The sequence below is a fragment of the Delphinapterus leucas genome, chromosome 6 (genome assembly GCF_059928025.1).
Source record: "Delphinapterus leucas isolate spDelLeu-1000000601 "Yukka" chromosome 6, BTC_Dleu_Yukka2, whole genome shotgun sequence".
Taxonomy (NCBI): Eukaryota; Metazoa; Chordata; class Mammalia; order Artiodactyla; family Monodontidae; genus Delphinapterus; species Delphinapterus leucas.
This window is the reverse complement of record NC_143134.1, coordinates 101392278-101417233: the sequence shown is the minus strand read 5'-3', so window position 1 is coordinate 101417233 and position 24956 is coordinate 101392278. Positions and strand designations below refer to the sequence as shown.

The window sequence follows — 24956 nt, the reverse complement described above, 5'->3', positions numbered from 1 at the left end:
TGCAGTGGTTGAGAGTCCGCCTGCCGATGCAGGGGACACGGGTTCGTGTCCTGGTCCGGGAAGATCCCACATGCCGCGGAGTGGTTAGGCCCATGAGCCATGGCCACTGAGCTTGCGCATCTGGAGCCTGTGCTCCGCAACGGGAGAGGCCACAACAGTGAGAGGCCCGCGAACCCAAAAAAAAAAAAAAAAAAATTGTATTCCCAGCACTTGGTACAGGTACTAGATGCAATACAGTTTGTTGTTGAATAAACGAAGATACTGCCATGACTTTCTTAATACGTAGGATTCACCTTATTAGAAACAAGTCCCATAGAGCCCAGCTGAACTTACCTTTAGTTGTGACTCAACATGTCCTTGTCCACTCCAGTGCCACCCCACTAGAGGAGAAGGGTTACAGAGTGGCCAGAGACCGGGGCCTTGTAAAGGGCCAAGGCAAAAGAGGGGCACTGGTGCTTAAACTTCATTAATTTTGGCAACTCTTTCATTTGTGAAAGTGCTTTCTCCTGCCTTAGCCATTTGGTTTTAACTTCATGCCAGTACCACCACGGAAGCAAGGCAGGTTTTATTATCCCAGATCTACAGCTGAGAGTCTGAAGGACTAGATCATAATATGGGTCACACAGTTAATCATAGGGAACGATAGTTAATGATGAAGAAGCCCAGTTCAGTGTTCTTTCCACAGCAGTAGGCAGAAGCCCACTCATCACTTAAAAAAATTAAAGGGTATCTCATTTTGAAACATGTTTGAGAATTTGATTGTCTCCCCTTCAATTAATTCATGATCACCAAATCATGGTAAATCAACAACGACAATTATATGGAGGAAACTGCTGGTGGGAATATAAAATGGTGCAGCTACTGAGGAAAACCATCTAGAAGTCCCTCAAGAAGCTGAACATAGAGTTAACATATAATCCAGCAATTCCACTCCCTGGTATTTACCCAAGAGAATTGAAAATTTATGTTTGTCCAAAAATGTATATCTAAATGTTCATAGCAGCATTATCCATAATTGCTATAAAATGGAAACAACCCAACTGTCTATCCATTGATAAATGAATAAACAAAATGTGGTATGTCTATACTTTGGAATATTGTTCAGACATAAAAAGGAAGGACTGATATATGCTACAATATGAATGAACTCCGAAAACATTATGCTCTGTGAAAAAAGCCAGACACAAAAGGCCACGAGTTGCATGATTACATTTATGTGAAATGCCTGGAATAGACAAATTCATAGGGATAGAAGGTGAATTAGTGGTTTTCAGGGGCTGTGGAAGGGGAAAATGAGGAGAGACTGCTAATGAATATGGATTTCTCTTAGGGGGTGACAAAAATATTCTGGAATTAGATATGACAATAGTTGCACAACCTTGTATTTATTATACTAAAAACCAGTGAGCTGTGTGCTTTAGAAGGGTGAACGTTATGCCATATGAATCATATCTCAAATTTTAAAAAGCATACGGCAAATCAAGAATCGTAGATCACTGCTCTAAACACCAAAAGAAAATCCTCCCCCCACAAAAAAAAGAAAGGAAAATTCTGAAGAAGCAGCACAGCACTCAGGAGTGTGAACTACGGAAAAAGATGGAGCATGTTCAGGGCAGAAAGAGAGACACAGACGTAGAGAACAAACGTATGGACATCAAGTGGGGAAAGTGGCTGGGGGGTGGGGTGGGGGTGGTGGTGTGATGAATTGGGAGATTGGGATTGACAGGTATACACTGATGTGTATAAAATAGATAACTAATAAGAATCTGCTGTATAAAAAAAATTAAATAAAATTCAAAAAATAAATAAATTCAAAAATTAAAAAAGAAGAAGATGGAGCATGTTCAAATTCTACCCTTCCAATTATGACTTCCAGAACTTGGGCATTTTATTTAATTTCTCTAAGCATCGATTTTCTTACCTGTAAAATGAGGGCAGTATTACCTATTTCATGGGGTGGTTGTGAGGATTAAATGAAACCATTCATGTGAGACAGCTAGTACAATACTACACACTTAATAGGTATCGATAAATGACCGATATTATCATTATTACTTTTATTATCACTATTATTATCATTTTCACATCTTTCAGATCTCTCATATCTAATAATTTTTTAGTGCTATTCTTATTTGACACTTTTAATAACAGATTGTGAGGGTTTCCAGTTTCTATGAGCATAATCGTGGCAAATTCTTCAAAAGACATGGCTTAAAGGAAAGTCTATTTTTAGTATACTGAGATATCTACTGTGCCTGTTCCATGAAATAAATAATAATTAGCAAAACACCTGCCAAAAAGCATGTCACAGGAATTCATTCACTACTTTGTTATAAATAGCAGTAGAAATGTTTGCCCATTGCGCCCCCTTGCGTATGTTCAGGAGAACTACCTTTACTCTAGAGAGAAGGTACCTTAGAGCGTTGCAATTCAATGTGTGGTCCTAACCTGGAAGGAATTGACAAATTCTGAGAAATGCACAACCTTCTGAAACTGAACCAGGAAGAAATAGAAAATATGAACAGACCAATCACAAGCACTGAAATTGAAACTGTGATTAAAAATCTTCCAACAAACAAAAGCCCAGGACCAGATGGCTTCACAGGTGAATTCTATCAAACATTTAGAGAAGCGCTAACAGAATCCAACAACACATTAAAAGGATCATACACCACGATCAAGTGGGATTTATCCCAGGGATGCAAGGATTCTTCAATGTACATAAATCAATCAATGTGATACACCATATTATCAAATTGATGAATAAAAACCATAAAAAAAAAAACTGGACAGCTACATGTAAAAGAATGAAATTAGAACACTCCCTAACACCATACACAAAAATAAACTCAAAATGGATTAAAGACCTAAATGTAAGGCCAGACACTCTCAAACTCTTAGAGGAAAACATAGGCAGAACACTCTATGACATAAATCACAGCCAGATCCTTTTTGACCCACCTCCTAGAGAAGTGGAAATAAAAACAAAAATAAACAAATGGGACCTAATGAAACTTCAAAGCTTTTGCACAGCAAAGGAAACCATAAACAAGACAAAAAGCCCTCAGAATGGGAGAAAATATTTGCAAATGAAGCAACTGACAAAGGATTAACCTCCAAAATTTACAAGCAGCTCAATAACAAAAAATCAAACAACCCAATCCAAAAATGGGCAGAAGACCTAAATAGACATTTCTCTAAAGAAGATATACAGATTGCCAACAACACATGAAAGAATGCTCAACATCATTAATCATTAGAGAAATGCAAATCAAAACTACAATGAGATATCATCTCACACTGGTCAGAATGGCCATCATGAAAAAATCTAGAAACAATAAATGCTGGAGAGGGTGTGGAGAAAAGGGAACCCTCTTGCACTGTTGGTGGGAATGTAAATTGATACAGTCACTATGGAGAACAGTATGGAGGTTCCTTAAAAAACTAAAAATAGAATTACCATACGACACAGCAATCCCACTACTGGGCATATATCCTGAGAAAACCATAATTCAAAAAGAGTCATGTACCAAAATGTTCATTGCAGCTCTATTTATAATAGCCGGGACATGGAAGCAACCTAAGTGTCCATCAACAGATGAATGGATAAGGAAGATGTGGCACATGTATATAATGGAATATTACTCAGCCATAAAAAGAAACGAAATTGAGCTATTTGTAATGAGGTGGATGGACCTAGAGTCTGTCATACAGAGTGAAGTAAGTCAGAAAGAGAAAGACAAATACCGTATGCTAACACATATATATGGAATTTAAGAAAAAAAAATGTCATGAAGAACCTAGGGGTAAGATGGGAATAAAGACACAGACCTACTAGAGAATGGACTTGAGGATATGGGGAGGGGGAAGGGTGAGCTGTGACAAAGCGAGAGAGAGGCATGGACACATATACACTACCAAACGTAAAATAGATAGCTAGTGGGAAGCAGCTGCATAGCACAGGGAGATCAGCTCGGTGCTTTGTGACCGCCTGGAGGGGTGGGATAGGGAGGGTGGGAGGGAGGGAGATGCAAGAGGGAAGAGATATGGGAACATATGTATATGTATAACTGATTCACTTTTTTAGAAACCAGAAACTAACACACCATTGTAAAGCAATTGTACCTCAATAAAGATGTTAAAAAAAAAAAAAAAAGAAGATGTGGCACATATATACAATGGAATATTACTCAGCCATAAAAAGAAACAAAATTGAGTTATTTGCAGTGAGGTGGATGGACCTAGAGTCTGTCATTCAGAGTGAAGTAAGTCAGAAAGAGAAAAACAAATACCGTATGCTAACACATATATATGGAATCTAAAAAAAAAAAATGGTCATGAAGAACCTAGGGGCAAGACAGGAATAAAGACGCAGACCTACTAGAGAATGGACTTGAGGACACGGGGAGGGGGAAGCATAAGCTGTGACAAAGTGAGAGAGTGGCATGGACATATATACACTACCAAATGTAAAATAGATAGCTAGTGGGAAGCAGCCGCATAGCACAGGGAGATCAGCTCAGTGCTGTGTGACCAGCTAGAGGAGTGGGATAGGGAGGGTGGGAGGGGGGGAGACGTAAGAGGGAAGAGATATGGAAACATATGTATATGTATAACTGATTCACTTTGTTATAAAGCAGAAACTAACACACCATTGTAAAGCAATTACACTCCAATAAAAACATTTTAAAAATAAATAAATAAAATAAAAAACAAACAAATAAAACAAAGTGTGGTCCTCAGATCAGCAGCATAGGCATCATGTAAAAAAGCTTGTTAGAAGTTTAGATCTCAGATTCCACTTCCAAATCAGAATCTGCATTTTAACAGTCTCCCTGGGTGATTTGTATACACACTGAATTTGAGAAATACCAGCAGAGGACACATGGTAAACACTTATTTTCTTAATTCAGGAAACATTTACTGAATGTCTTATATTGAGTGTTAAGTGCTGTACCAGGAACTGGAAATACTAAGATGAATATAATTCTTTCCATAAAGAAATTTGAGAATAAAATCCTGTAATAATTGTGCACTTAAAAAGGAGAATTTTATGTAATGTGAATTATACCTCAATTAAAACAAACAAACAGAAAGAGTATAGTAAGTCAAGAATTATAGAAAACTGCTCTAAAATCCAATAGAAAAATGCCAAGGAAGCAGCATAGCACATGAAAGTGTGGACTTTGGAACAAATGGACCATATTCAAATTCTACCCTTCCAATGATCAATATAGTACAATCATGCAGAGTCCAGTGGTACACAGAGAGTGAACTCTGATTGGAAGAACTGAAGGAAATTTCAAGGAGGACGTGGTATTTGAAATGGACCTTAATAACTATGAATTCACCAGGTGGAGAATGTTGGGGAGAGTATTCCTTTCTGAAGGAATGTCAGGAGCAAAGGCACCCATGTTCAAAGGCATGTGGTGGATTAGCGGGATGTCAAGTCCCTTTAGTATGTCTTTGGTGATCAGCACATTGGTAGAAAGGCAGTTACCTCCGAGGGGAATGGGTTATGGGAAATTCTCACTTCCTACGGTATACATTTCTATACATTTAAAAAGTTAACAATAAAACAAGAACAAGAAATGTCTAAGATTAATTGTCTAAACTTTCACCAAAGTAAACAGAAATAAGAACAGAAATCAGTGAAATAGAATATGGTCAAACAAACAAAATATCAACAAATTTGACAAACCCTTAGCCAGACTGATCAAGTTAAAAAGAAAAAACCCACAATTACCAATAGCAGAAATGATAGCGGGAACATCACTACTAACTTTAAAGTCATTAAAGGGACAATAAGAAAAGACTGTGAAAAGATGTTTGCCAATAAACTCAGCAACTTAGATGAAATAGACAAGTGTTTTGAAAGACAGAAATTAATAAAACTGACTCAAGAAGAAATAGGAAATCTGAGTATCTCAATATCTGTTAAAGAAAACTGATTTGTGGGATTCCCTGGCAGTCCAATGGTTAAGACACCTCACTTCCACTGCAGGGGGCATGGGTTCGACCCCTGGTTGGGGAACAAAGATCCCGCATGCTGCGTGGCATGGCCAAAAAATAGAAAAAAAAAATCAATTTGTAATTTAAAACCTTCTAACAAAGAAACTTCCAGACCCAGATATCTTTACTGATAAATTCTATCAAGCATTTAAGGAAGAAATAATACCAATTCTACCAGAGAACAGAGGAAGAGAGAACACTTCCCAAGTCATTTTATGAGACCAACATTATCTTGATACCTAAACCAGGCAAACACATTGCAAAGAAATGAAAAACTGAGACCAACATCCTTCATAATATGATTGCAAAAATCTGTAACAAAATTTTAAGAAATCAAGTCAGGCAATGTATAGAAAAGGTTAATCAGTATGGATCAAGTGTTTGAATATTTAACGTTTGAATTTCAGTTATTGTATTTCACCATATTAACAATCAAAGAAGAAAACCCACATGATTTGCTCAATAGATGCAAAAAAAAGTATCTGACAAAACCTAACACAAATTTCTTATAAAGTTAAGCACATATGTACCACAGACTCAGCAATTCCACTCCAGGCTGCTACCCAAAAGAAATTAAAACACATGTCTACACAAAGATTAGTATGTAAATGTTATAGCAATTTTATTCATAGTAGTCAAAAACTGGAAACTATCCAACTGTCCATTAACAGGGGAATGGATAAACAAACTGAAGTATATCCATACAACAAACTACTCGGCAATAATAAAAATGACCTTTAACAACATGGATGGACTTGGAGGAAATTATGCTAAGTGAAATATCAGACAGAGAAAGACAAATACTGTATGCTATCACTTACATGTGGAATCTAAAAAAATATAACAAACTAGTGAACATAACAAAAACGAGATTCACAGATATAGAGAACAAACTAGCGGCTACCAGTGGAGAGAGGGAAGAGGGGAGGGGCAACATATAGGTAGGGGATTAAGAGGTACCAAACTACTGCGTATAAAAGAAATAAGCTACAGGGACATATTGTACAACACAGGGAATATAGCCAATATTTTATAATAACTGTAAGTGGCGTATAACCTTTAAAAATTATGAAACATTATGTTATACACCTGTAACTTACATAACATTGTACATCAACTATACCTCAATTTAAAAAAAAAAAAAAGAAATGACGACGCCGCCGGGGGCCCCACGGACTCTGCGTAGGGGTTCGCGCCGGAGAGGTCCGGCCGTCTGGGACTGACACCCAGCGCCCACCCCGTCGAGTCCGCGGCGCCTCGGCCCCGGTGCGCCGCCGCGGCCTGGGAGCGTCGGCCGGGCGGGCCGGCATTAAACTGAGATGTCCCTGTACGATGACCTGGGAGTGGAGACCAGTGACTCTAAAACAGCAGCCTGGTCCCAAAACTTCACACTTCTGTAGTCTCAGTTCCAGGTGAAGAAGGCAGCTGTCACTCAGGCGAAGAGCCGGAGGACAAAACAAAGTACAGTCCTCGACCCAGTAATCGACCCAAAGCCAGGTGCCTCTTCAGACCAGAGGCAGATTGTGGACACCGCGCCGCACGTGGCAGCGGGCCTCAAGGATCCGGTTCCCAGGGGGGTTTCTGCAGGAGAAGTTTTGATACCCCTAGCTGATGAATATGATCCCACGTTTCCTAACGATTATGAGAAAGTAGTGAAGCGCCAAAGAGAGGAGCGACACAGACAGCGGGAGCTGGAAAGACAGAAATAGAAGAGAGAGAAAAGAGGCGTAAAGACAGACATGAAGCTAGGGGGTTTTCCAGGCGACCAGATTCAGATTCTGATGAAGATGAAGATTATGAGCCAGAGAGGAAGAAGAGAAGTAGGGGCGGAGCTGCCATTCCACCACCCACTTCTCTTGTAGAGAAACACAAAGAGTTACCCCTATGCAGAGGATTCAAGACCTTGCTCACCGTCTTCCAAAGCTGCTATCCCTCCCCCAGTGTACGAGGAAGAAGACAGACCCAGATCCCCGACCGGCCCCGGCAACTCCTTCCTCCCCAACATGGGTGGCACAGTAGCACATAAAATCATGCAGAAGTACGGCTTCCGGGAAGGCCAGGGCCTTGGGAAGCACGAGCAGGGCTTGAGCACAGCGCTGTCAGTGGAGAAGACCAGCAAGCGGGGAGGCAAGATCATCGTGGGCGACGCCACTGAGAAAGGTGCAACCAGGAAGTGGGATTCAAATCCATTAACTGAAATACATAAGTGTCCTACTAAAGTGGTCCTACTAAGGAACATGGTTGGTGCAGGAGAGGTAGATGAAGACTTGGAAGTTGAAACCAAGGAAGAGTGTGAAAAATATGGCAAAGTTGGAAAATGTGTGATATTTGAAATTCCTGGTGCCCCTAATGATGAAGCAGTACAAATATTTTTAGAATTTGAGAGGGTTGAATCAGCAATTAAAGCTGTTGTTGATCTGAATGGGAGGTATTTTGGTGGACGGGTGGTCAAAGCATGTTTCTACAATTTGGATAAATTCAGGGTCTTGGATTTGGCAGAAGAAGTGTGACTGCAAGAACTAGAGCCTGAGTCATCTCCAGCGATCCTTCAACAAGCCGCAGACTGAGCAGCGGAGAGCAAGGCGACAGGCAGCCTGCATGGCTGTGGGTACAGACTCTGGAAGGGCTTCTAAGATATATGTCGACTGATCCCTTTTTGATTTTGTGGTTTTTTAATATAGTATAAAAATCCTTTTAAAAAAACCAAAATAGGTAACTAATAAGAACCTGCTGTATAAAAAAATAAAATAAAATTCAAAACCATAAATAAATAATAACGTGTACCTCTCTGGTTGTTTCTCTATTTTATTACCACTTCTGAGGTGATTACATTTTTTGCTAGGATTTCATGATAATCCTCAAGTGCTTCAGTGATATGGCATTTCTTGCACTAAAAAATCTAGAAAGTTTTGGGATATGGGGTTGTGTTACCCTTTGCTTTTCTTTCTTTTTTTTTTTTTTGATTCATTTTGATAAAACCTGCAAGTTACTAAAAAAAAAAAAAAAAAGAAAGAAAAAGAAATGACCTATGATACATGCGATTGCATGGATGAATCTCAACATTTTTGTGCTGAGTGAAAGAAGCCAGACATAGAGGACTACATACTGGAAGATTTCATTTATATGAAACTATAAAAAAGACAAATCTATCAAGACGGAAAGCAGGTCAGTGGATGTCTAGGACCAGGGATGGAAAATTGAGAAAGGGAACAGGGAACATTTTAGGATGATGTAAATGTTCTCTATATTGATCATGATACTGATTATACAGGTGTATAAATATGTCAAAAGTCACCAAATGCACACGTAAAATAGACACATTTTAATCTGTAAATTATACATTAATAAAATTGATTTTTTTCACGAGTGCACATCCATGGGGATTTTTATTGCAAAAAAGAAACTGTCTTGGAGGGTCTTACAGTTGCTGGATATGAGTTTGAGCTGGACCATGGAATGTTCTGGCATCATGGGTGAGGTCAGAGGATCCTGTCTGCTGGAGCTCTGGTGACAGTTTGAATCCTAACAGTCATCCTGGTGCAGTGGGTACAGACAGAGCTGCTGATGTTGCCAGTTCAGAGAAAGTGTGAAGCTCTCAAAGCATCAGGAGGCTTTGATATACACTTTTGTACTTGGGTCATTCACAATAGTTCCCAGAGAAGCAAGAGCTGCCTGGTGACACGGACAAGGGGATGAAATCTCCAGCCACTTTTCCAGGAACCCCCCGGTGCTGATGCTGGGCCTGTGGTGAAGAGGCATAAAAGGAGAAGCATCCAGTGGTAAGGAAAACATAGTTTTGAGAGCTGAGAGTCCAGTCTGGTGGTCCAAAGCTAGGTAGACAGGCCCGCCTGTTTCCTAGGGAGGAATAAAGAGTGAGAGCCCAGGGTTCATGGCTAGGAGAAAGGGCAGAGTGGCACAAGAAAGGACAGCATCTTTAATGTCCTTCCCAGGGGACCCAAATGGCCTGAGGAAGACAGACTCTATGTGTCTCAATCCCTACCTTCTCAGAACTCTCCTCCCAAAGTTGCCTGTGCCCTCTGCCAGCCCCTGGGACACACCTCTTGCCTGGATCACTCTATTCAGACAGAACTGCTGTTTCACCAAACCGGATTCTTTCCTATACTTTCCCTTTTTCAATTATTGATGGCCATCTGTGGTCACTGGGGTTAGAAGGATGGCCTTAGAACCAGTTTCACTCCCCCATTTTACTGAGAAGGAAAATGGAGCCCTGGGAAGCAACATCCAAGTTATGAATTGGAAAACTTTAGATCTAGTCAGAACCAAGTTCAAATTTCACTCTCCCATTTGCTAGCTCTATCAAAGTGGACAAATCTCTTAAGGTCTTTGAGCCTCCTTTGCCTTAACTGTAAAAGAGGTACAATGACCCCTTCATCGTGGGTTTGTCCCAAGGATTACACAGGACAATGCGCCGACCGCACCTGCAGGATCTCTACCACGTAGTCGGCCACCAAAAATGGCCTTAGGGGTCAGGGGAAGGGTTGTATCTTGCCAGGAAGAAACCTTTGTTTTCAGAAACCTTTGTTTCTGAAAAAATGCACTTCAGTGTTCACTCTGGTCTCTTAGGGCCCATTAGTGTCTTTTTTCTTTTCTCTTTCCTTCTTTGATCTAAGTAGAGGAATCTGAGTACCTGATGGCAGTTTTCTGACCCAACCAATACCCTTTTCCACCTGTGTAACTGACGGTGGTGGCAGCAATGACCACAACAGCCCCAGTAATAATACCTTTCCCACCCATACAGGCAGGCTTTGCCCTCTTTAGAAGCAGCAAAGGGCAGGGCATGCAACAGGACAGCAGACGGCCACGCTCACCGGCGACCTAAGCCCCCTCACAGAAGCCCCCGGAGCGATGACTACCACTATCCCCCCATCCAGAGTGTTCTTTTCGCCCTGGCACGGCAAGCAGGACAGACTAGGGGCTGGGGTTTATTTTCACAAGTCTCACCACGCTTGGAAGAGAGATTACAGGCAGGTACATGCGCAAGAGGCTTTCAAACTCCAAATGCAAGATGTCCCTGATCCAGAGCTCACACTCGGCCCACGTGGTATCAGCAAGCGGCCCCTGGCAACCCCTTCCAGCACCACCCCACTCCTTCCTCTAGGGGGAGCTGATGAGCCACAGGTGCTCAACCCCAATTACTATTTACTTCATCGGTGTACGCTTAGCTCATCACAATGCCATTAGCATCAAAAGGCAACTCAAAACCTGGGCAACCAGAAGTGATGCTCAGGTCATCTGTCCTAAAGCAAGACCCCCAGGTCACATTCCACCAGTGTCCTTGGCTCACTTCACTTCTGCGGTAGCAAGAAAGCCAAAACTTCACAGACTTCTACCCAGGTACCCTTCATGTACTTACTACTAAAACCTAAAAAATGTCTGTCTTCTGATACTACAGATTTATCTTATGACAGGACTCTTCACATAATATCAATCATGGCTAACACTTATTGAACACTTACATTGTCCCAGGAACTGTGCTAAGTGTTTGAAATGCATGATTTCACTTAATCCCCACAACATTCTATAAGGTAGTTACCATTATTATCCCCGTTTCACAGATAAGGAAACTGAGGCTTTTAGACTTTGAGTCTAATAGCAGAAAGATTTGAACCCAAGTCTGTTGTTCTAATTATTATTCCCACCACTACCTTGAGACATTAATTATAAATCAGAGGGGAACCTTTCCTCGTAGCCCTTATGCTGTGGGTACAACATTTTGACAACTGAGACACATACTCTGCTATTAATACACAGACAGTCAAGTATCCTCTGAGTTGACAATGTGGTCCTAACCTTCAGGTCCAAGAGCGTCTCAAGAAACAGCTTAACCTGGTAGTAAGTTACTACCAGAGAACAGAGGAAACTAGTCATTCAGTTGAAGCACATTGCCATTTTTTTTTAAGTATTTTATTTATTTTTTTTAAAGAAGATGTTGGGGGTAGGAGTTTATTAATTAATTAATTTATTTTTGCTGTGTTGGGTCTTCGCCTCTGTGCGAGGGCTTTCTCTAGTTGTGGCAAGCGGGAGCCACTCCTCATCGCGGTGTGGGGGCCTCTCACCATCACGGCCTCTTTTGTTGTGGAGCACAGGCTCCAGACGCGCAGGCTCAGCAGCTGTGGCTCACGGGCCTAGCCACTCCGCGGAATGTGGGATCCTCCCAGACTAGGGCTCAAACCCGTGTCCCCTGCATTAGCAGGCAGATTCTCAACCACTGCGCCACCAGGGAAGCCCCACATTGCCATTTTTGATCCATCTTTGGCATCCTGATGCATGACAGTAATGATCCTGTTTGCCAGGTACTGCAACTGACTGGGCTTTGATCCTGATGGCATCACCTGGGCTTAATGCCCTGTAGAGTCCTGCTGAGGATCTACGAGGCAGAGGGGAGCTTTCAGAGCCTCCTGCCTCAACTCTCTGACTGTGCTCCAATTCCCCGTCCCCCCACATAAATCTTGGGGGCTTCTCTGGGGTGTTTGTATGAGCATGTGGGAGAAAAGTCTTAAGCTCTTTCCTGAGAAGAGGCTGCACCCATTCCACAGGGTCCCAGAGCCCTTCCAGGAGGCTAGAGTTGGTGGGAGCGTGGAGTGGGTAGCGGAGAAGCAGGATTTTGTTTTGTTTTTTTTGTTGTTTTTTTTTTTTGCGGTACGCGGGCCTCTCGCTGTTGTGGCCTCTCCTGTTGCAGAGCACAGGCTCCGGATGCGCAGGCTCAGCGGCCATGGCTCACGGGCCCAGCCGCTCCGCGGCATGTGGGATCCTCCCGGACCGGGGCACGAACCCGTGTCCCCTGCATCGGCAGGCGGACTCTCAACCACTGCGCCACCAGGGAAGCCCGGAGGAGCAGGATTTTATGACAGCGAGACAAATGAGGTACTCCCTTATTCAGAACCAAATGCCCTACTGATCGGTGTAGGGTCAAAATGTAAGCGCTGAGAAAGTCCACGGAAGGAGAGGGGATGGGAGCGAGGGCAGTAGAAGAGATTTCAGGAGCAGAGAGCCTTAAGCCAACGGGCAGGATTTGGATAAGAAGGACATTCCTGGCAGAGAACAGATGGAAGATTATACTGAATGAGGACCAAAGGGGAGAGGCTAGAGGCATGAGATGTAGCTGAGGACCCTGTGGGAACCTGAGCAGGAGAGCAGAGTGGGCCTAGAGTGGGAGTGAGAGGAGGTAGGAAGGAACAGGGCTGCACCGTGAGGGAAATGGGTTGCCGGGAAGACCAAACTCACAAGGTGTGCTGGACAGAGAGGTGATGGAGAGGCTTGGAAGCAGGAGTCCAGTTAGGAGGTCCAAATCTGTCACCCAGTTCCAACATGTGGATTTTTTCCCTACACCAGGCAACTGTCTGGCACCAGCTAAGTGTTCTACAATTCAACTCAACGCTGACACTATCGACCCGGAGATGGCATCAGATCCCACAGGTTAAGGGCTCAGTCCTACAAGACTAACCCCCCACTTCCCCACTTGAGACACCAATCACAAGTCCAGGTTGTCACCTGTGCTTCTGACCGACCAGCTATAGATGGGAGCTTCCCACAACCCCTCCTTGGGTTTGATTAATTTGCTAGAGTAGCTCACATAACTCAGAGGAACATTTTACTTACTAGACAACTGGTTTATTATAAAAGGATATAACTCAGGAACAGCCAGATGGAAGAGACAAATAGTACAAGGTGGGGGGAAAGGGCTCGGAGCTTCATGCTCTCCCCAAGTGCACCACTCTCCCCAAATCACCAACCCAGAAGCTTTCTGAACCCCATCCTTAGGGGTTTTACGGAGGCTTCATAGGCCGATGGGGGGGTGGGGTGTGGACTGAGAGTTCCAACCAGGTGGTTGGCAACCAGTCCCCACCCTTAGAAGCTTTCCAAAGGTTGCCTCATTAACATAACAAAAGACATCTTCATTGCTCTCACCAATTAGGAAATTCCAAGGGTATGGGGAGCTCTGTGCCAGAGACAGCTTTGAGGAAGAAGACCAAGTATATATTTCTTATTATAAATCACATTACAGAAGGCAAGTGACATCATTGTGTCACCCAGTCACCAAGGCCTAACACAGCTCCCAGCCCTTAGGAACACACTAAAGGTCACCTGCAGGCAAAGGGGTGGAGTTGACTTGTGGAATTTAAGAAAACACTTAGCTGTGAAATCCTGTCCTCACCCTGAGACTCCTTGATAAGCCAGGCTGGAAGTTTGCTTCTAGGTTCCCTGCAAAGGACTTCGCTGGTGGCGCAGTGGTTAAGAACCCGCCTGCCAGTGCAGGGAACACAGGTTCGAGTCCTGGTCCGGGAAGATTCCCACATGCCGTGGAGCAACTAAGCCCGTGCGCCACAACTACTGAGCCTGCACTCTAGAGCCCACGTGCCACAACTACTGAAGCCCGCGCACCTGGAGCCCGTGTTCTGCAACAAGAGAAGCCACTGCAATGAGAAGCCACTGCGATGAGAAGCCACTGCAATGAGTAGCCCCCACTCTCTGCATCTAGAGAAAGCCTGTGCACAGCAACAAAGACACAAAGCAGCCAAAAATAAGTAAATTAATTAATTAAAAACAAAATTTTTTTAAACTAATAAAAAAGAAAAAGTTCCCAGCAAAAGACAGGAAAATGGGACTTGACCTTGCCATCTTCCCAGGCTTTTGGCTCCTCTGTACCTACTAGTACCATCACCGATGCCTTAGGGTAGCTTTAGACCAAAGGCAAGTTGTCTGGATTGACTTCTCCTTCCGGTCCTGAGGACAACACTACAAGCTTGGGAAGAAGTTTCCCCAGCCTCTGGTATCACCTCTCCTTTCTCTCAAGCAAGACTCTCTGGACATGGATTCCAACACCACTCCACTCCTGCTGCCCCCTGGGGTCTCATTAGAATGTGTCAAAGTCTTGAGCAGCTCAGGACTTGGCCCTGGAGAAAACTCTCAGACACAAAGCCCACCCAGAGGGGAGCATCCTAAGTTTGTCACCTCCCAGGAAAGCCTCTTGAAACACTCTTCACCAGCCAGGAACCCTCAAGCACCAGAGATAGAAGTTCATTAACTGAACTCTTTCCAAGCCCATTTCTCAGAAAGCATCCCTTCCCTTTCTGCCTCCTACGTCTCCTGAAAATTCCTGGCAGCTCCACCTCGACTGACAGGTGTGGATTCTCAGGACTGTGACAATTATTTGAAAGTGTTTGTTTAGTGTTTCCGTATTTGAATAGTCAACACCCCCATTAAGGCTGAGAGGTTGGTACCACCAGCCTCAGCTTAGATAAAAGGAGAGGGAAGCACCAAGAGGTTAAGTTGCTTCTCCAAGTTCACAGGGCTAGGAAGTGAGGGAAACAAGATTCTGTCTCGTTCTAGAGCCCAAACTCCTGACCCCCATGCTCTAGTGCTGAGCTGTCCGATAGGATAGCAACTAGCCACTACGCTAGCTACTTATGTTCAAGTTTTAATTAATGAGAATCAAGTAAACTTAAAAATCCACTTTCTCAGTTCTAATAGTCACACTCCAGGTGCCCACTAGCCACGTGTGCCTATCTGAGAGTGCAAATATGGACTGTTTCCACCCTCATGGCAAGTTCTGCTGGACAGCCTGTAGTCAGATGCTTCCCATTTATACATCTGGGCAAGAGGCAAAGTTACTGCCCGGCCCACCACCCTCACGGCTACCCCATCCCTTCATGAAAATAACCCCAAATGCCTCTTTAGAGCAGCATGACCCTGACTTGTCTTTCTTTTCTTGCTGCCAGCTCTGTCCAGTCTCCAGGAGGGTGGCAGGAAACCTTGCCAACAAGACACATGGAAAGAATGAGATTTCGGAGACTGTGCAGCCAGGCCTCCCCACACGTGTACTGGCGGTCCAACAGGACGATGGCAGTGAGCGAGTCCCCAGCCACAGTCCAGGCAAGGGGCAGATTCCCTCAGCCTCACCGTGGATGTTGCCGACGTTTCTTGGGAGTCGGCGTGCCCTCCTGGCCCCCAAGCTGTGTCACGGCCAATTGTCCCTAGAAACTCGGTCTTTACTAGCTTCTGGAAGTTTTAATAAGGGCGAGGAATATCCATTTTTCATAAAGCCCTGGGTTCCTCTTGACTTCTGTACACTCAGAGCTTACATCTGGAAAAGAAACCTCATCCTCTGATCAGCTACCATGTGGTTTCTTTTTAGAAAGAAACTTTACTGAAGGAATGTGCCCAGCAGGCTGCCTGTTGGCCCCGAGTGGCGTTTCGGCTGTGCCTCCTCTACCTTTCGAACCACACTCCCCAAGGATACCCAGGGCCTCGTCATCGTCCATCTCCCGCTCTCAGCATCCAGCATGGAGACTGGGCCCCTCTCTCCTGGTCTCTGCCTCAGCGGTTTCAGCCCCATTTTGCATCCTGTTCATTTCTGGTCCAAACGCAGCCTGCTGGCACCATATTCCTTTCCTGCTGGCACCACTGGCTGTGGGTCCTGCTCAGCTTGCTCTTCTGGGCACCTAACCCCTGACTCCAGGGGAGTGAGGAGAGGGGGCAGGCTCTGCTTTCTGACTGCCTGCCCGGTGACCCATGATAAAGTAGGAGTCAGGATGCCGAAGTTCTTCCTAACCCAGGGTGGAGTGTGCATCCCAAGCCCCAAGCTGCAGTGACCAGCCGTTGGGACATTCCCACCATGATCTCCCTTTTCGGGAGTAGCGTCTCTAGCAGAGAAACTGACTGTGTCTTTTTCTCCAGGTTTCCTCCTCCATATCAGACTCAGGGTCAGACAGGAGGTTTTCAATGGACACATCCTCCCTACAGTAAGCCCCTCTGGAAGGACCCTCTCTCCATGTGACTCTAGCCCCCTTCTCACCAACTAAGAGGTTGGCACTCGCTTTAGCATTTGGACCTGCAAGTAGTAGGCATTAAGGACCCTCTTCCTGTTAGACAGCACACAGAAAGCAGACAAAGCATGCAGGAAGAATTGCAGGATGAGGACAAATATCATGCTGAAAGGCTGACTGAAAGAAAAAGTATTTGCAAAACGTTTGCTGGAGAGCCACTGTCGGCCTATATTCATAGCTATTCTATTACCATAAAAACAGCCCATACAAACTGATAAGAAAGATTTCAAGGAAAACTTTGGGAAAAGGGCAGAATTTATGAAAAGGCAATTCTCACACAGATGCACAGGCGAGGTAACGTAAATGTCTAAAATGGAATATGTTCAATTTCACTGATAGAAGAGAAAATAGAAGACTGTGAGAAGACAGTTTTCACCCATTAGATTGGCAAAGATGAAAAAGAATGAACATTCCCAGTGCTGGCATGATACTGTGTCAAAACTGTGAAGGGTCTGGAATGTTTTCCCACTTGCACAGTTTTTGTTTTATATATATATACATATATATATATATGTGTGTATATATATATATATATATATATATATATGCTGCAGAAGCATGAGCACTTGGGTCAGAGAAAAGAGTTCTTTATTGATGTAACCAGATCAATAGTCAGAGTAAAGTGCAGTGTCAGTCCCTGACTCCTAGACCCACAGGTAATGCTGTGAGCGCTGATAAAAATTCTCTTGTGAGTGGCAGGTTTCATTCCACAGACAAGGGATGGAAAAAAGTATTTCCTCCATTTGTATACAGGAGAGAGGCAGCCATCTCCCTCCTCTCTGGGAAGGAGAGAGAAAAACCTTTGTCCTTTGGAGAAGAGATAGGAAGGATCCCAGATGCTCATTCTGACCTTTTGGAATGTAAAAATCTCTCTCCAAGGGCCAGCTAAGCCCGGTAGGTGTCTCAGGCTTTTACCGAGAGATGGCTCCAAGGTTCGGGCTTCATCCCTTTTGAAACGTAAACACTAGGGAAATAGTGGTCCAGTATTCCTGACACATTGGAAGCTTAACCTAGGGATTTAGTCCAGATTATAGTCATTTGTCCCATTTGGGGAGATAAGAGGAATTTTGTTATCCTTTTGGATTAGAGGAATTAGCAAATCGCTATAGATCTAATTCTCATAGTGTATGAAAAGCAAAACGTGCCTAGGAGAAGTGAAGGCAAACATTCTGTCTTTATACCAAATACATTTCTCTGTCTCAGGAGGCTAGAGCATTTTACAGGAGCACTGAGAAATCCAGAGAAGGTTTATTTCCCCACACAAGGTTGCAGAGAGAAAAGGGCATGCTTGGCCTTTGCTGACAGAAATGTGTATTGCTATAGCTCTTTGGGGAAGTAATCTAGCAAATCTATTCTGACTGCACACTTAATACTCCAGAAATCCCACTTTATAAAATATAACGAATAGAAATAAAACACAGAGTCAAAAGAATATACATATAAGAATGCAAATTGCAGGACTGATAGAAATGGCAACAAATGGAAAACAATTGAAATACCTGTCCATAAGAAATGTATACATTGCTGAAACAGTTATACCATGAAGTATGTTGTGGGCTTTTTAAATGTTTATTCTATATCTTCATAGATATATATCTATGTATGTAAGTATATCTTTAAGTATATACTTGCATACATAGGTGAGAAAGGCAGAATGGAAGAGATATATAATATATCCATTTGTAAAACGATGAAAAAACTTACATGTACATGTCATACAGGTACATGATTATATGGGAGAAAGATGTGGGAGGATAGGCTTTTAATATTAATTGCCTTTGGGAGAGAGGAGATAGGAAAAGAAAGAGGAGGGTAAAGTTTAAATTCAGCAAAAAGAAAAATATGCCTAGCTCAATATCAGTGGAAAATTTAGGATATAAAATTCTCACTGTGATATTACTCTAGGTATATACTAATTGAATCTACTCCTGGACAAGGAAGAGAATAGTATGTCAACAAATGAAAATATCTGGGGACTCATATTTTATTTATTCACTCAACAAATATACTGAATGTCTACTTTGTACCAGGCCTGGTTCTCATCCCTGGGAAGATGGTACTAGACAGAATCCTTGAACTCATGGAGTTTACTCTCTAGTGGGGGAGATAGACAATGACTTTGGTCAATAATAAATGTGTCAGAAAATGTCAGGTGGTAATAAGGGCTATGATGAAAAATTAAACAGGACAAGGACCAGGGTGATGGGGTTGCCATTTTATTTATTTTGTTTGTTTGTTTTCTTTCGGTACGCGGGCCTCTCACTGTTGTGGCCTCTCCCGTTGCGAAGCACAGGCTCTGGACACGCAGGCTCAGCGGCCATGGCTCACGGGCCCAGCCACTCCGCGGCACGTGGGATCCTCCCGGACCGGGGCACGAACCCGTGTCCCCTGCATCGGCAGGCGGACTCTCAACCACTGCGCCACCAGGGAAGCCCTAGGGGTTGCCATTTTAAATGGTGATCAGAAACAGCGTCTCTCTGACCTAAGCAAGGACCTAAAGAAAGTAGGGAAGCAATCACATGCTTTCTCCATCCCAGGTCAAGCATTATCAGGCTCTCAGCCCCGCCTTTCATGGTTTATTTCTGGACCCTCTCTCCAAGGGCTCCAGTTAGTGGATCCCAAAACCAAACACACCCTTCTTCTGTGTGGTTTAACTAACACAGAGAAGAGGCAGTGAGTACGTACCTAGCTTTCCCCTGGAAACATACACCATGTTGTATGTAGAATAAAATTGCTCTGGAGGCAGTAAGATGTCAGAGTGAAGAGTATGTAATTTGGAGGCACGTGTTCTAGATTCAACACCTCGCTCTCCTACTTACTAGCTGAGTGACCTTGAGCAAGTTATTTATCCTCTCTGGGACCTTCTCAATAAAACGAAGGATAATAATCCTATCTACTCCCGTAGAAACCATTCATTTTAAAAACTTAAACGACGCCTGGTACATAATAAGAGCTAAAAAGAAATAGCTCTGTTATTACTATTGCTACTGCTAATATTTTAAGGGTTGGCCCACTTGCAGTGTGGACTCACATTGAACTTGTAGAGTTTTGAGGGCCTGGTTGCAACTTACAAATGGTCACTCCTCTTTTCTTAGAACTTACCTCCTATTGGTAAGGGAGGAAGGGAGAAAGAGAAGACAGGGGTGGGGCGCTACTGCTTTGAACCATGCAGCCCAAGGAGGCCTCTCTGAGGCAATATTTGAGCTGAACAAAGTAGGCAGCTCAAATAATATTTTCATTATTAAGGAAATGAGCATGTATGAAGGAACATGTACCCAACTTAAAGATGCTTCTGGACTCTTAACTCAACCAAATCAATGCAATATGAAAAAATTTTTATACCTGGAATATTTGTCATATAACGAATAAATAAGTATTTAATTTGTGTTAATGTTCTCTTTTGATCTTTTATCAAAAATATCAGGTAGAAATCATTTTTTATGTTGTTGGAATATGTAGTCTCATCACAACACATTGGTTCATGATTCACAAAACTTGTATTTGTTTAATACGTCAGGTTTTATAAACAGAACATCTCTGAAATTTTGGCATAATTGTATCACAGAAAAACCGATGCCCTGTTTATTATTATTATTTTTTTTTTTTGTGGTACGCGGGCCTCTCACTGTTGTGGCCTCTCCCGTTGCAGAGCACAGGCTCCGGACGCGCAGGCTCAGCGGCCATGGCTCACGGGCCCAGCCGCTCCGCGGCATGTGGGATCTTCCCGGACCGGGGCACGAACCCGTGTCCCCTGCATCGGCAGGCGGACTCTCAACCACTGCGCCACCAGGGAAGCCCCCTGTTTATTATTTGAGTCACTCATTATCATTTTAAAACAAGTAAAGTTATGAAAAAATATTTTTTAGATCTTTTAGAGGAATAACATGATTTGGAGAATCCCAAGAAACTCCCCCTCCCCATTTTTCCATGAAATCCCTAAGCTAAATATCGTCCAGGAGTTTGGAAACATTACTTTCTAATGGGAGGAGACTGACAATAACATATGGGAAAAAATGAATACCTAAAACGTTAGGTGGTATTAATTGCTACAAAGGAAAATAAAGCAGGATAAGGGTCTAGAGGGAAATGGGGGCTGCTGTTTTAAATAGGGTGGTCGGTGATGAGGAAAACACATACAGAGAAAGCAAAGGAAATCTGAGGAAGGCTTCTAGCAATCACAAAGGAGGGAATGGTGGGACCCGTGGAGGAGGTCCTTGTGAGCTTCAACCCGAAAGCTCAGTGTTTGGGGGTTTTCATGCAAGGAGGGGAAGAAAGTGCTTTCCAGGCACCAGGAACTGCACGTGTGGAGGGAGGGGAACTGAACTGGCCTGAGCGTGTTTAGAAATGACAGGGAGCTGGGTGTGGTCCTAGTGCAGGAGAGTGGCAGGTTGCTGCTACACGAAGGAGGTAGAACTGGGCAGGTGCAGAATGCCTTGCATATCACGCTTGAGAGTTTAGTTACAGGAAACCAAGATCACATCCTGAATCTGGTCTGGTTAATTTCACGGACGATGCTCTGGCAATGTGACTGAGGGACTGAAGTCTTCCTCTCCAAAATCCCTACCAGGACTGTAGCCCAGACCACAGCAGGGCACGTTCTAATTTTCCTGCTTTTGCCTTCACACCGTAGAATCAGCTTTTCCTTCCTGGCAGCGTTGACAGAGATCCCGGTTGCCCATTCCAGCATCCATTTCCTGTCTCTTACATACTGACAGAGCCCTTGGCTTTAACAGAGTACAAAGCTGCTTGGAATAAAAACCTTATTTCCCAGCCTTGCTCATAGCTAGAGCTAAGTTCCAACCATGAGATGTAAATGGAAGTGTTAGGGGCGCTTTCTGGAAATCTTGAGACCGCTGGAGCATACCTTCACCCTCTTCCTTCCTCTATTCCCTCCTGCTTTCTGTTAGAATGGTGGCATGATGGTGGGAACTTGGGACCAACAAGGTGGTGGAGAAACACGAGCAAATCTGGGTCCCGAGGGACCATGGAGCTGCCATTCCAGCCTTGACCTCTTACCTCTGCACTTGGTTTAAATGACAGTCTTTCACATTTAGGTCACTGCCATTTTGAATTTTCTGTCCCTTGAAGCCAAAGTCCTAAGGCAGGAAAAGGACATGCAGTTTTTTGGGTTTTGTTTTTATTCTGTAAATATCTTCATCTTCCTGTGTTGCTGCCTTTGGGGAGGAGCAGCTCATTCCAGTGAGCTGAAAGTTTAGAGGAGGACAGAGCCCTCCCTCCAAGCAAGGGTGCCAGGCGCATAGCCTCCAGCCATAGCCTCCACACGCTCCCTCATTCTCAGAGCAACTGGTTGTGTCTCTTTTGCTATATTTTACCAATTGCAAAACAGCTGCCTTATTTGCCTTTGGGAGAAATGTTTAGGCAGGATTGGCTTGAGAATCATGGTTATCTTTTTATGCATTCATTATTTCTGGAGTACACACTATACGCCTGGCACTGGGATGGTCATGTTCAGAACAAGGAACCCAAGGAATCTGCTGTGTCCTGTGCAGATCAGATCACTCGAGGAACAGTGCGTTCCTCAGGATTCCACTGGGGGAAGAGGGTCACATTGTGAGTGGGATACTGACAGACTTGAGCATATCCAGGGGGGTCCTAGGATGGTCTGGGCTGCACTCAAATCTCAAGTTTCAAAATCTTAAGGTATAAAGGTAAGAGGAATGCAGGGTGTAGCAGATGTCCTATTTTGGTCAAACCAGAATCCTTTGCCTCCTTATTCTGGTAACTATTTCCCTTGCTTTGTAGAGGACCTGCTCCTTTCCTATTCCTTGTGATTCTGGAGGGGGGTTTTGAAACAGGAGGGAAGGGGGCAGGGCACAACCTCTGAAAGAATGACATAGCCCAAGGACATGACATAAACTGATTAGAACCAAATGGGTCCAAATGGCGGACAAGTCAACTTCCACTAGACCTTGAGCCTCAGTATACTCTCACAAGAGCAAGCTAAATGACACACCCACAGGCACCATGACAGTTCCAAGACCTATCATAAGGATCAAAAAGTGGGCGGTGGCCCAACTCCTGGAAATCCCCGCCCCTTCCTAAAATAACCAGAATACTCCCCCCACTCATTAGCCTATGAAATGACACACTCCTATAAAAACTGACAACCCCATACCCTGGTGCCTTTCTCACCTTCTGAGGTGGCCCACACTCTGTCTGTGGAGTGTGTTTCTCTCTAAATAAATCTACTTCTTACCTATCACTTTGCCCCTCAGCGAATTCTTTCTGCAATGAGACATCAAGAACCTGAAATTCATTAAGTCCTGAAACCAGGCGTGTGATCTCAGTTGGAAGACTGTGGGTTTTGGGCGGGTTTGAGTCCCGGCCGCATGGGTTCAAGTCCCGATCTGAGGTGCATGGTTTCAGTTTCAACTGCAGTACCCTGACTTCTAGCCACAGGGACAGACATGTGACCTGAACCAGACCAATCAAAGCCCTGCCCTAGGGTTTCTGCCTTTTCTCCCTTGGATTGTAAGTTAAAGGATGTGTTTGTAGAGATGGTGGTACCTGGATTCCCAGCCATCTGGAAGAAGTTGAAATAATGAAGCAAAACACAAATAGAAGACAAGCCGAGAAATGGAGAGATGGAGTGCCTGGGGCCAGTCAACTGTGGGGACAGCTCCATCCTTGCCATTCTGCAGTTGGCTCATAGGAGGCAGTAACTGTTCTTTTTTATTTACCTGGTTTAAACTGAGTTTTCTGTCACTTGCAGCAGAGTCTTGAGTAAGGCAGGCCATGATCTCATATGTTGAAATCTACCCCGTGAAAGAGGGATTACTCATCTATATTGGTTCAAAAAGCCAAAACTGGACCCAAGTACAGTAGTTTCAGGGAGGTGTACTTGTGCTCAGTATAAGGGGTTCCTTCTACCAACTGGAATGTTGTTAATATAAACTAAGAGTAAAATGACTGGCCCATTGACAGGTCTGAAGGCAGGGGGCTGACAGAGGTGACCTTGTATTTCCTCTACAGCTCAATGAGTATACTATTCTAAGGGGGAAAGAAGTTCATCCTATATTCTATATTCTACTAAAAACGTTTAATTACTTTGCCACTGGAGAAAACAGAGAAGAAGAGGAAGACCTGGATTTGAAAGGGCAACCTGAAGTTCACTAGTGCATGCGTCCATCCATCCATCCATCCAACCATCCAGCTGTCCGTCCATCCTTCTAAAAATGAATCCATCCATCCTTCCAACTATCCATCTGTCTATCCATACTATAAACATCCACTGTCTTTTACTCTGTGCTGGACTTGTGCTACGTGCTGCGTCTGTAAACACAGAAGAACTTGGGCCTTATTTGTAACCTGAAGGAATATAAAGGTCTTCAGAGGGAGGCAGACAGGTAATGAAAACAACACCACAAATGGTTAGAGGTGTTGGAACAAAAGCGTGTGACTCACTCCATGACACTATGAAGGAGGTAGTAGGGAGAGTGAGGATGGGGGGGTGGGGCTGTTGAGTCCAGAGTAGAGGTGATACCTGAGCTAGAAAGGAAGGAGGTACTGCCCAGGCAAAAGGCAGATGCACTATAGGTGGGAAATTAGGTCAAAGAACACCAAGGCATGGACCACCATTGGCCTTTAGAGCAAGGCAATTGGTAGAGATTGCTAAAACATAGGGTAAGACTGAGGTCAGGGGTTCAACAGAACCCCGGGTAACTGGATGAGGAACCAAGGTCCACTGAAGGATTGTAATAGGGAAGAAATCTGACCTGAATTTAAGGTTTTTTTAAATTATGCTAACAGTAGTATAGAAGATGGATTTGGAGAGGGCATGTTTTCAAGCTTACAATCAGATATATCTGTTTTTCATCAGCTATAGCTCATCTTTTAATGCCATGGTGAACTCCAAAGAGTTCAAAGCTCTGGAGTCAAAGGACCTCATCTAAGGTCCATGCTCTGTCATTCTCTGTCTATGAGATCTCAAGCAGTTCATTTAACTACTCTGAGCCTCAGTTTCCTCATCTGTAAAATGGGGATAATAACCCACTATACGAGGTTGTTATGAGGATTTAATGAAATAAATTGTGTGAAAGCACCTTGTAAATCTCACATAACCACACTAAATGCACA

General features: G+C 43.7%; 1 protein-coding gene and 1 pseudogene across 2 annotated transcripts in view; one reads left to right on the top strand and one right to left on the bottom strand.

The window, feature by feature from the left end:
- PALM2AKAP2 (PALM2 and AKAP2 fusion) overlaps positions 1-24956 on the bottom strand; it is a 615632-nt gene that overhangs the window by 574533 nt on the left and 16143 nt on the right. The gene's annotated exons all lie outside the window — the stretch shown is intronic.
- On the top strand, positions 6779-8983 carry LOC111177345 (splicing factor 45 pseudogene; annotated as a pseudogene).